Source organism: Mus caroli, chromosome 4 (assembly GCF_900094665.2).
Source record: "Mus caroli chromosome 4, CAROLI_EIJ_v1.1, whole genome shotgun sequence".
Taxonomy (NCBI): domain Eukaryota; kingdom Metazoa; phylum Chordata; class Mammalia; order Rodentia; family Muridae; genus Mus; species Mus caroli.
Genome location: NC_034573.1, coordinates 91357426 through 91367595, shown reverse-complemented (window position 1 = coordinate 91367595; position 10170 = coordinate 91357426). Strand labels below are relative to the sequence as shown.

At 43.0% G+C, this 10170-nt stretch overlaps 1 protein-coding gene across 4 annotated transcripts in view; it reads right to left on the bottom strand.

Moving 5' to 3' along the window:
- Atg4c (autophagy related 4C cysteine peptidase) overlaps nucleotides 1–10170 on the bottom strand; it is a 60920-nt gene that overhangs the window by 43049 nt on the left and 7701 nt on the right. The window contains exon 1 of one of the 4 annotated variants that reach the window (XM_029476339.1): nucleotides 4241–4259. The exons of the other annotated variants lie outside the window; for them this stretch is intronic. The gene's annotated coding sequence lies outside the window, so the exon portion shown is untranslated. Of the gene's footprint in view, nucleotides 1–4240; nucleotides 4260–10170 lie in introns of those variants that run through there. 4 annotated transcript variants of the gene reach the window in all.

The following is a 10170-nucleotide window of genomic DNA, read 5'->3' as shown; positions in this document are numbered from 1 at the left end:
AAAAGATGGCCTAGTCGGCCATCACTGGAAAGAGAGGCCCATTGGACATGCAAACTTTATATGCCCCAGTACAGGGGAATGCCAGGGCCAAAAAAATGGGAATGGGTGGGTAGGGAAGTGGGGGGGAGGGTATGGAGGACTTTTGGGATAGCATTGGAACTGTAATTGAGGAAAAGATGTAATTAAAAAAAAAAAAAAAGCAGGTTCGTAGGCCCTGAAGACCAGGAGCAGCTATGTCCAAAGAGTCAGATTCGTAGGGGGGGTGGGGGGGGGGGATCGTCTGCTTAACTCTAACAGCACAGCAGCCTGGAGGGGGGATTGGAAAAGGCTGAGTTACAACTTCTCAAAACAAGGGGAAAAATCAGTAATAAATATATATTCAAATGGTGGAAGTCAATCACATACAAAATGCCAATGATATTTTACATGGAAATCTCTACAAAATAAAAGCGCTGCCTTCGTAATTTATTATTATTTAAATTGTTGACACCCAGATGCGTTTTTTTAAAATTCATAACCCTCTTCTTTCAGTCTCATCTGGGAATACAGGCATAAGGCAAAATGCTTAGCTAAGTCTCTTAAAATAACAAAATTAGTGACATGTTCAGAGGTAAAAGGCATCTGCTACCAAAAGCCCAACAACCTGAATTTGAACTCCAGAATCCATACAACTGATGATGATCAGAAATCATTTCTGATCCCAGCACTTGGGAGGCAGTGGCAGGTGGATTTCTGAGTTCGAGGCCAGCCTGGTCTACACAGTGAGTTCCAGGACAGCCAGGGCTATACAGTGAAACCCTGTCTCGAAAAACAAAAAAAAACAAAACAAAAAAAAAATCATCTCTGATAATTTCCCTGTGACCTCTGCACATGTACTATACAAACATAAGCAAATAAATAAATAAAAGAATAACCAAATTACTCAAAAACGAACTGCTGGAATGAAAAGTTAATACATAAAATACAAGCGTAACACTAGGTTTGGTATTAAACTCTGTATGACCTAACCCAACTAAACCGCCCCAACTAAAGTAGCTCAGAGTGAAACCAGGAGATGAGTAGCCTCTCTCACCACATGCTCTACCTTGTCCTGCCACAGGCTACGCTCAGCCCAAATTAATAAGGTTTCAGACCTGAAACCAGTGATAATACAGAAAAGGCCAGAAAATGCTTGGCGAAATCTGGCCTAAGACCAAGTGGCGGCAGAGTGCTGGCTGCTCCAACAGAGGACCCAGATGCACATCCCAGCACCCACAGTGTGGCTTGCAAGCATCTCTAACTCCAAACCCAGGGGACCAGACGCCCTCTTCTGGCTCTGTCGGCGCTGCATACGCGTAGTGGAGGCAAAATACCCACACGCATAATTTTTTTTTTTCAAAAACTAAACATTCACAGCTGCTTCTCTATCAATAAACCCCCTCCTTATAAAGCACTGGGAGTCTGTCCTGAAGAATGAAGTCCAGGACTGGCTGACAGAGGTTCGGGGTTTTTTTATGAGAAGCAAGTTATAATTCCTGGTGGTAGGCCAGTTTCAAAGGACGCCCACTGGAAGCTACAGTATCAGGCTGAGGCTGCTCCTACCAGGGTTAGAGAGTCAAGAGACCTCAATTTAAGCAACTGAAAAGACACTTAGAGGGAAAATGAAGAAACCCCGAGGTCAGGACGCAGCCCTGTTGGGGGTTTAGCCTGGGCTAGGTAGTAAGCTGCAGGCCACCGTTCAGGATGTGAATAGGGCAAAAGATGGGTGCTTAGACACTGATAAGAAACCCAACTAAAAACACAAGCATGAACGCATGAACGCAGGCACGCACGCAGGCACGCACGCAGGCACACACGCACGCACGCACGGGCCAGCTCCTTGCTGACTTTGAAACCCGGTAAAATGAATCTTCATTCAGTCATCTTTGAACCTGAAATCCTTGAGCCTGGTAAACAAATTACAAAATCCTCAGCTTCAAATAAGCAAAGGTAAGCTGGGAGAAACCTCTGGAGACATGACCACCAAGTCCATGATCAGAACCTAGGCTGGACCCACCACACGTGGCTCGTCTTGGGAGATAATATGTTGTCAAACAGGCCGGCCTTGCCTCCTGGCATACCACTGCTTTACCAAACTGTGTACAACTGCTGGTGAGAAAACTAATACGAGCTGGGCATGGTGGGGTGGTGGGGTAGTGGCGTGATGGCGTGGTGGCGTGATGGTGAGATGGCGGGATGGCACATGGGAGGCAGAGGCAGAGGCAGGCAGATCTCTGAGTTTGAGACCAGCTTGATCAACATAGTGAGATCTAGGATAACCAGGACTACATCCCTGCCTTAAAAAAAAAAAAAAAAAAAAGGGGAAAAATGGTAATAATGGACTGGAGAGAATTTCAGTTCTGAATTGAATCAAGAATAAAAGCTAAACACTAGGTACTTAAAAGTTGTGTTTGCAAAGTATCCTGCTGAGCATTTCCCAAGTCTCCCTGGAAGAACTCGGGAGAGCAGGCCACCAGGCGCTGATGTACAGCTAGAGCCATGTACTTCGGGAACCTCACTGACTTCTCACTGTTCTTCAAAATCTGTACTAGCTCTTTTTAAAGCTTGCATTGCATGCCATGAGAAATAACTTTTCTTCTTAAAGTAGAAGCATGATCAGAACCTAAGAAATTATAGTTGAGCATGGACTATTTTTAAAGTAAAAAAATTTAAGATATTTAAATGTACTTCCTCCTTGACACACTCCAGTTAAGACTAATTGAATAGTTTGCTTTCATATGCAAATAAATAGTTCTAATCTCTAAACCAAACAGTTCTGTGTTACTTAACCTCAGAGAAACTTGTCCTAAGTACGTTCATTTTGCTTTCAGACTCCACTTAATCACAGGGGGAAACTAAGTCCAAGGTCCCAGCCCCTAGGGGAGCTAGGGACTTCCCAACAGCTGAACAGCTTCTGCTGTAAGGAGACAGTTGTCTGAGTCCAGCCATCTCAAGGACATCTTCTCCATCTTGCTGGCAGGGTCAAGTGGCCCCCCATTAACACCTCACAGATCTACTACAGCAACTGAGGCAGACTTTGATGTTCTGAGTGTACCTTACTATGGGTCAGCCCCGATGTGATTTAAGGATTGCGATTCGGTTCCTTTATTTTTATACACCAAAATATGCACATATTTAATACCTATATATGAATGATTTGAAAATAGGCATAACTTTATGAGATCAAAATCAGTGTCACCTCCAAAAACATTCTAACCCCCTCTTCTGAAGAAAACTTGAGAGCTACTTTCATTTTTCTAAACATTTTATTATGATTATTTTTCTTAAAAATAGAACAGTCAGGAGTTGGAGAGATGACTCAAGCACTTAAGAGCACTGCCTGCTATTGTGGAGCAGTTCCCAGCACCACATGGTGGCTCACACCATCTGTAACTCCAGTTCCCGGGGACCCAACACCATCTTCTGGCTTCCACATGATGCCTTCTGTGCAGGCAGGCAAGACTAAAGAAAATGACTGAGATTTCCTGTTAATTCTCTCCTGTAGTTTTACCTTCAAATAAGGGTGGGCGAGTCCAGCAAGACAGCTAAGTGAGTACAGGTGCTTGCTGGGCAAACCTGCGGGCCTAAGTTTGACTCCAGGCCCCAAAGCCAACTCCCCAAAATTGTCTTCTGTGAAGGTACACACGCCTGCGCTCTCAGCACACAAATCATACACTGTGCGCACACACACACACACACACACACATACTTTTTTCAGGAAAGCATTGCATATTTGCCTTACTGTAAGATTCTGAATTCTCTCACCATTCCCATTTACCTTCCCAGCAACTTCCCTGGGTTTTGTTTGCTTCAATAGAGTCCCACTGCGGAAGCCAGGCCAGCCTGGAACTTAGCACTCTCCTCCTGAGTGCCGGGAGGACAGGCACGTGCCACCCTGTCTGGACAAGTTTTTAAGAATTAATTTAAACCAGTTTGGACAAGCTTCGTGCACCTATAGGGCCAGCCTTTCTGAAGGCTGAAGCAGAAGGGCCGCCTGGGTTAGCAGTTCAAGGTCAGCCTGGGCTACTTAAAACATGGATTTGAAGAAGGGGAAAATCATTTCATTAGCCTAGAGCGCCTCGGTCGCAGGTGCTTCCCGGTGTATTTCATTCCCTCGAGTGTGTAATGCCTGTAACTGCCCCTGCTTCAGACTGACTCTTATTCTACATAGTTGATGCTACAAACTCAGCCTGGAAAAGCATCAAAATAACAACAAGCTCACAAGGCCAGATGGCTCCAGAATATGTCTCAGTCACAGTGTGCGTATGCCTGGGCACCTTCCCCAACAGGTATTCTGTAGCAAAGTGAAATAGAAAGGTTGCTTCAGAAATCTTGAATTGTGTTTTTTAATATTGTAGGGGAAGAAAGGGAGGCAGGAGAGGAAGAGAGAGGATGAGCAGAGCACGAGAGGTGAGGGGACCCACTCATGCCACAGAGCATGTGTGCAGGGGTCACGGGACTAGAGTCAGAGTCAGTTCTACTGTGGGTTCTGGGGATCAGACTCGGATCAGGCTGGCAGGGCAAGCCTCTTTACCCACTGGCCCACCTCACCGGCCCTCATTTTGAATGTTTTATGTGCCTTTTGTTGCACCATTATATAAAATAAGTAGTAAAATCTCTCCCCAGTTTTTCATTCATTAGCACCATTTCTGTGCATGTATTTTTAAAGATTTTTTTTATCATTTTTTAACTATCATACATGGAGTGGGGGAGTATGCACACACATGAGAGCAGGAGCCTGTGGAGGCCAGAGGCACCCGACCTTCCTGGAGCTGGAGTTCCAGTGTGGGAGGTGGGAACAGAACTTGAGTCCTCGGCAAGACCAGTATATGCTCTTATCTCTGAAGCCAGCTCTTCACACTCATGCCTTACATGCCTATATTCTTATTAATACATATCAGTCCCTTCTCAGCTATCATCTCTGCTTTCTAATCTGTCTTCATCTCGGTTGTTTATCTATAGAGATACTCACACTGCACCCACTTCTACTCCCTCCCGCACCTGCCAATCAGCTATTCTTATGCTCTAAGCTTAAACTCTAGAAAATGTAAATCCTCCTTAAATGACACCTGAGAGTCCAGCATGCTTAGCACAGCAGCGGCAGGGGTGTCAGTAGCTCCAGCAGAGGCAGGGGTGTCAGTAGCTCCAGCAGCTGTCTCCTCTTAGAGCTAATGGACAAGCTGAAGGCACTAAAACATGTTTTTTTTAAATGTTAAAAGAAAAAAAAATTCCAAACACAAAGACAGGGAGGACCTGTATCCTCAGAATAAGCTTAGAAAACAATGAAAGACCAATAGCAAAGAAATACTATAATAGTTTTGCCCCAAGAATGCATCTAGTAAATACTTTGAGGGTTCTTCCTATCTTCACTTAACATTTTGTTGATACACAGTTCTTTCATAATGATGACCCACCATCTTAAATCCAAACAGGAGAGAGGAATCGAAGTCTGTAACAGAAGCACATTTCCCACACCTGTCGTGTGGCTCAGGTGACACCTGTGCTGCACTGTCCACATCATGCTCCTAGGCTGTGCAACGTCACCATCATAACCACCCTGCATGGGACATGTGTGTGTGCATATGTGAGTGCATGTGTGTGTGCATATGTGAGTGCATGTGTGTGTGCATATGTGAGTGCATGTGTNTGTGCATATGTGAGTGCATGTGTGTGTGCATATGTGAGTGCATGTGTGTGTTTAGCTTGCATTTTGCTTTGTTTGGGTTTTGGGTTGGTGTTTTGGTGGTGGTGGTTGTTTTTTGTTTGTTTGTTTGTTGTTTTTGGGACAGGATCTCTCTGTAATCCTGGCTGTCCTGGAAACTTGCTATGTAGACCAGGCTGGCCTCTAACTCACAGATCCCCACCTGACTCTGCCCCCACACCCAGCCTTCAGATGATATTTTTAAACACCCTACCTAATCCCATCCAGTCTTCTCTTTTCCACATGATGAGCCCCAGTTCCTTTAAAGGATCAGAAGGCTGTAGATAATGAAGGCCTAACCACAGTACTGATGAAGGGTTAGAAACAGGATGCAAGCAGAAAGCTGAAACAGTGGAACTGACAGTACAGCAAGAATGGGTCATGAAGGTATACACACATAAGACAGAGTCCTAAATAACACAAAGATCTGACATCTAAAAGGACAATGGTCACAAAGAAGCAAGAAACCAAGTGGAGAAAGCGAAGTTCAAAACAAGATACAATGAGGGGCTAGGGACATGGCTCTATGGTTAGGAGCACTGGCTGCTCTTGCAGGGGACCCAGAAGCCACATGGCAGCTCATGGCCATCTATAACTCTAGTCCCAGGAATCCAACACCATACTCTGTCCTCCAAAGGCACCAAGCATGCATGTAGTGCACAGATTGACATGCAGGAAAAACATTCATACATAGATAGGTAGGTAGGTAGATAGATAGATAGATAGATAGATAGATGATAGAACTTTTATATGAAATAGACAGTGAGTTTGAAATTTGTAAGAAATATAAATAAACTTTTTTCCAAGTCATCTTTCATTGGTCACTTTTACCAAGAAAAACTTCACAGGTGTTGAGGGCAGTAACTATATACCATTTAAACACAAAATATCTCACTCATTCACCAAATAATTTGAGAAGCAAAGCACTAAGGGAATAATTCAAGCCATGAAACTCAGCTCCTGCCTTCATCTACCTTATATGCTAAAGGTACACCACTGAATGGTTGTGTATCACACAGAGATAAAAAGTATGACAGGACAGAAATATTTCCCCTTCCCAGTGAGGACATCATACACAAACAGTATCACAGAACAAACACAGTTATGACTGCACTGTTCAGATACAATGGCCAAAGGCATACAAATGCATCTTTCTATTCTGTACATAATGCAGGAAAACACTTCACACAACACTCAGGAATGTGTTAGTATCCTCAACAATTGCACCCATTGTTAAAGAGTGATGCCTGAATTGTGTCATCTCTCCAAAGAAGAACATTGTTTCAATCGCTTTGCCTTACAAACAGAAAATGTTGAGGTTTTTTTTAATGAGTCTTAATTTTAAATAATACTGCAGCAATTATGAAATATACCCACAAGTGTGAATCCTTACAAAGGTAAAAACAACTATAAACTACATGTTCTTCAGTGGATATAACTGCTCCTGGATTCTCTATAACTGCATACTATGGTAAGTTTAATTATAATGTCTACCTTAGTTTTAGAGATGACTGATTTTATATCTATTAAAAAGTAGTTTACTAGACACCCTTTTTAAATTGAGAATATAACTCTGAATACAATACCTTTAGTAGAACATAGTCTAGGGTCATAAAATGGCAAGGTAACCTTTATTTCCTAGATATGTTGTTGGGCACAATGATGAGCTAGTAATTTTAAAACCTTAATATGTGTGTGTTACAGAATAGTATGAATGAGCAGATATGTTGATACGGTTGAGAAGCCCAGTTATCCCTATGGTAAAATAATAATATATTATATATACATATATATATATTTGGAGAGAGAGAGATGAACTGGAGAAGTGAAGAGAACTCTTCAATGCTGAACTTGAACAGAAAGTACTCACTCTATGAACCCATGGTTTCTTTTTTAATAGAGTACAGATGGGTAGCTGTGAAGGACCTATTTAAAAGGTTTAGAAACAAAAATACCAGTAGCGGGCTGGAGAGATGGCTCAGTGGTTAAGAGCACTGACTGTTCTTCCCAAGGTCCTGAGTTCAAATCCCAGCAACCACATGGTGGTTCACAACCATCTGTAATGAGATCAGATGCTATCTTCTGGTGTGTCTGAAGACAGCTGCAGTGTACTCATATAATAAATAAATAAATCTTTTTAAAAAATACCAGTAGCATATTCAACATGTAGAACTTGGTTTTTAAGTATCAACTCATAGTGAATAATCCAAGACTTTATGGATAAATAGCTGATTCCAGATCTCCGGCCGAGACTGGACAGTAGCACTGCACAGAACATCTTACAGTGCAAAAGTGTAAGAAAATGCTCAACAACCGATGAGAACATACCCAAGGGAAATGGGAGCAAGCTTGGAAGCTGCCAGTGACCACATCTGAGATAATATAGCTTCAAAACAGACAAAACAAAACAGGCAAAAAGATGGTGGATGGGGCTAGAGAGATGGCTCGGTGATTAAGAGAGCACTGACTGCTCTTCCAGAGCATCCAGGTTCCCAGCATCCACATGGTGGCTCTTGACCATCTGTAACTCCAGTCCAGCGTCAGGAGTTACACCTGATACTGGGCCTGACACCCTGTTCTGGCCTCAGGGGATACTGCATCACGTGGTACACAGACATACATGCAAATAAAACATTCATTTAAAAAAATCTAAAAAAAAATAAAATAAACCAGAATCATGGTAACAGATTATAATGCACAGCAGAAAATTGTTTCAAGAATTCTTAAATCATGGAGGGAGGTCAAGGCAGCAGCTAAAGGCAGGTGGGAACTAAACCAGGAGGTGGGAACTAAAGCAGAAACCATGAAGAAACATCGACTGCTGGCTTGCTTCTCTACACAACACACAAACACCTGCCCTACAGTAGCACTGCCCAGTGGGACGGGCCCTCCCACATCAATTATCAATCAAGGAAACCTCCTGCCCATGCCCATAGGTCAGTCTCTTGAAGGCAACTCCTCAACTCCTCAACTGAGGTTCCCTCTTCCCAGGCGACAATAAAACTAACCAGGACACCCAGAACCTAATTGATATGAAGTGATAAGACTTATCAATTCTGTGAGGTACTCAGCAAAAATAATTGGTTTGTACTCACAAAAAATAGCAATTGCCTTTAAAGATGAGGACAGAAGAGAAGGAGGGAGCAAGCAGGAGAAGGGGAGAAGATGTTCTCTGTAAAAAGAAAAGAGAGACGGCTGGGAGAAGCAACTGCCCACACGCGCAGGCCAGATGCCCTAGGTCTGCGTTCCAGCACTGCAAAAGCAAAGGATAAAGAGAAGAGAAAACAGAACTGTGACAACTCAATATATCCTATGAAGTATAACTAGATTTATTATTTTTTTTAAGCTATGGTAATATTGTTGCCTTGTTTGGGGAAATCGGGGTTTTGAATATTGAAAACACGATAGCATTGAGGTTAGGGTGCTATGGCATACTAACAGTGGCTTGGTTGTAAGAAAATGATGTAATTATTAAGTCTGCATGAGGAAGTGCTTAGCAAGGATGGGTCATGAGGGTGTCGTCTCACTTCCACATAGCCCAGGAAGAAAGAAGAGTCTGTGTACGTGTAAATACTGAAAGCACACCCACAGTAACCAGCTCCCCTGAGGGGCAGTGTGAGCAGCCTAAGCCTGGGCTTCCAGGGAAAGGTAGAGATTAGGCTGACTCGAGAGCAGCTTAACTACTTCCTCCTCCACCCATGAGGGCTCACAGGGAGGGTGAGTAATCACAAACCGATCGGACACTTGCCTGAGAACCCAGTGCTAAGTCATCTCAGGACCGTAATGAATAGAAAAGGCTTAAAAATTAGATAATGTTTTCTCCAAAGCCAAATACAACTACCAAGCAATACAACTAAAGCACAGACTACACATCCGAATAACAAACACGGAAACTGCACCAGGGACGCTGGGGAGCCTGGGCACACGCTGTCTCTCCTGACCCTATGACAAGGGTAAGGCCAGCTCTACTATTCTCAGTGTCTAAGCTGTCCTGCCCAGCTCTGTATGGCTGTACTCTAGTACGTAACAAGAGACGCTGAATTCAATCTACTGACTCCAAAGCCCAAATACTTTGTCATATACTCTACGCTATTCCCACCACTGTGAAATATAAAATCTAAACTGGCTGGACTGACTCAGTGCCTACCAAAAAGCACACAATTGAGAGATTCTGAAGGAAACAGGCATGTCTGTATTGCTCTATGTACATGTGCATTCATATATGAACCAAGCTAAGTGAAGTTAGAATTTTGCCAGATGCCCTATTGACTGTCAAATCTCAAACCAAAAAAAAAAAAAATTTTAAAGTTATTTAATAAGGTACCACTCAGTGTCTTACATAGGATTCTTTTTTTTTTGAATTAATTTTTTTATTAGGTATTTTCCTCATTTACATTTCCAATGCTATCCAAAAAATCCCCAATACACTCCCCCCCCACTCCCCTACCCAC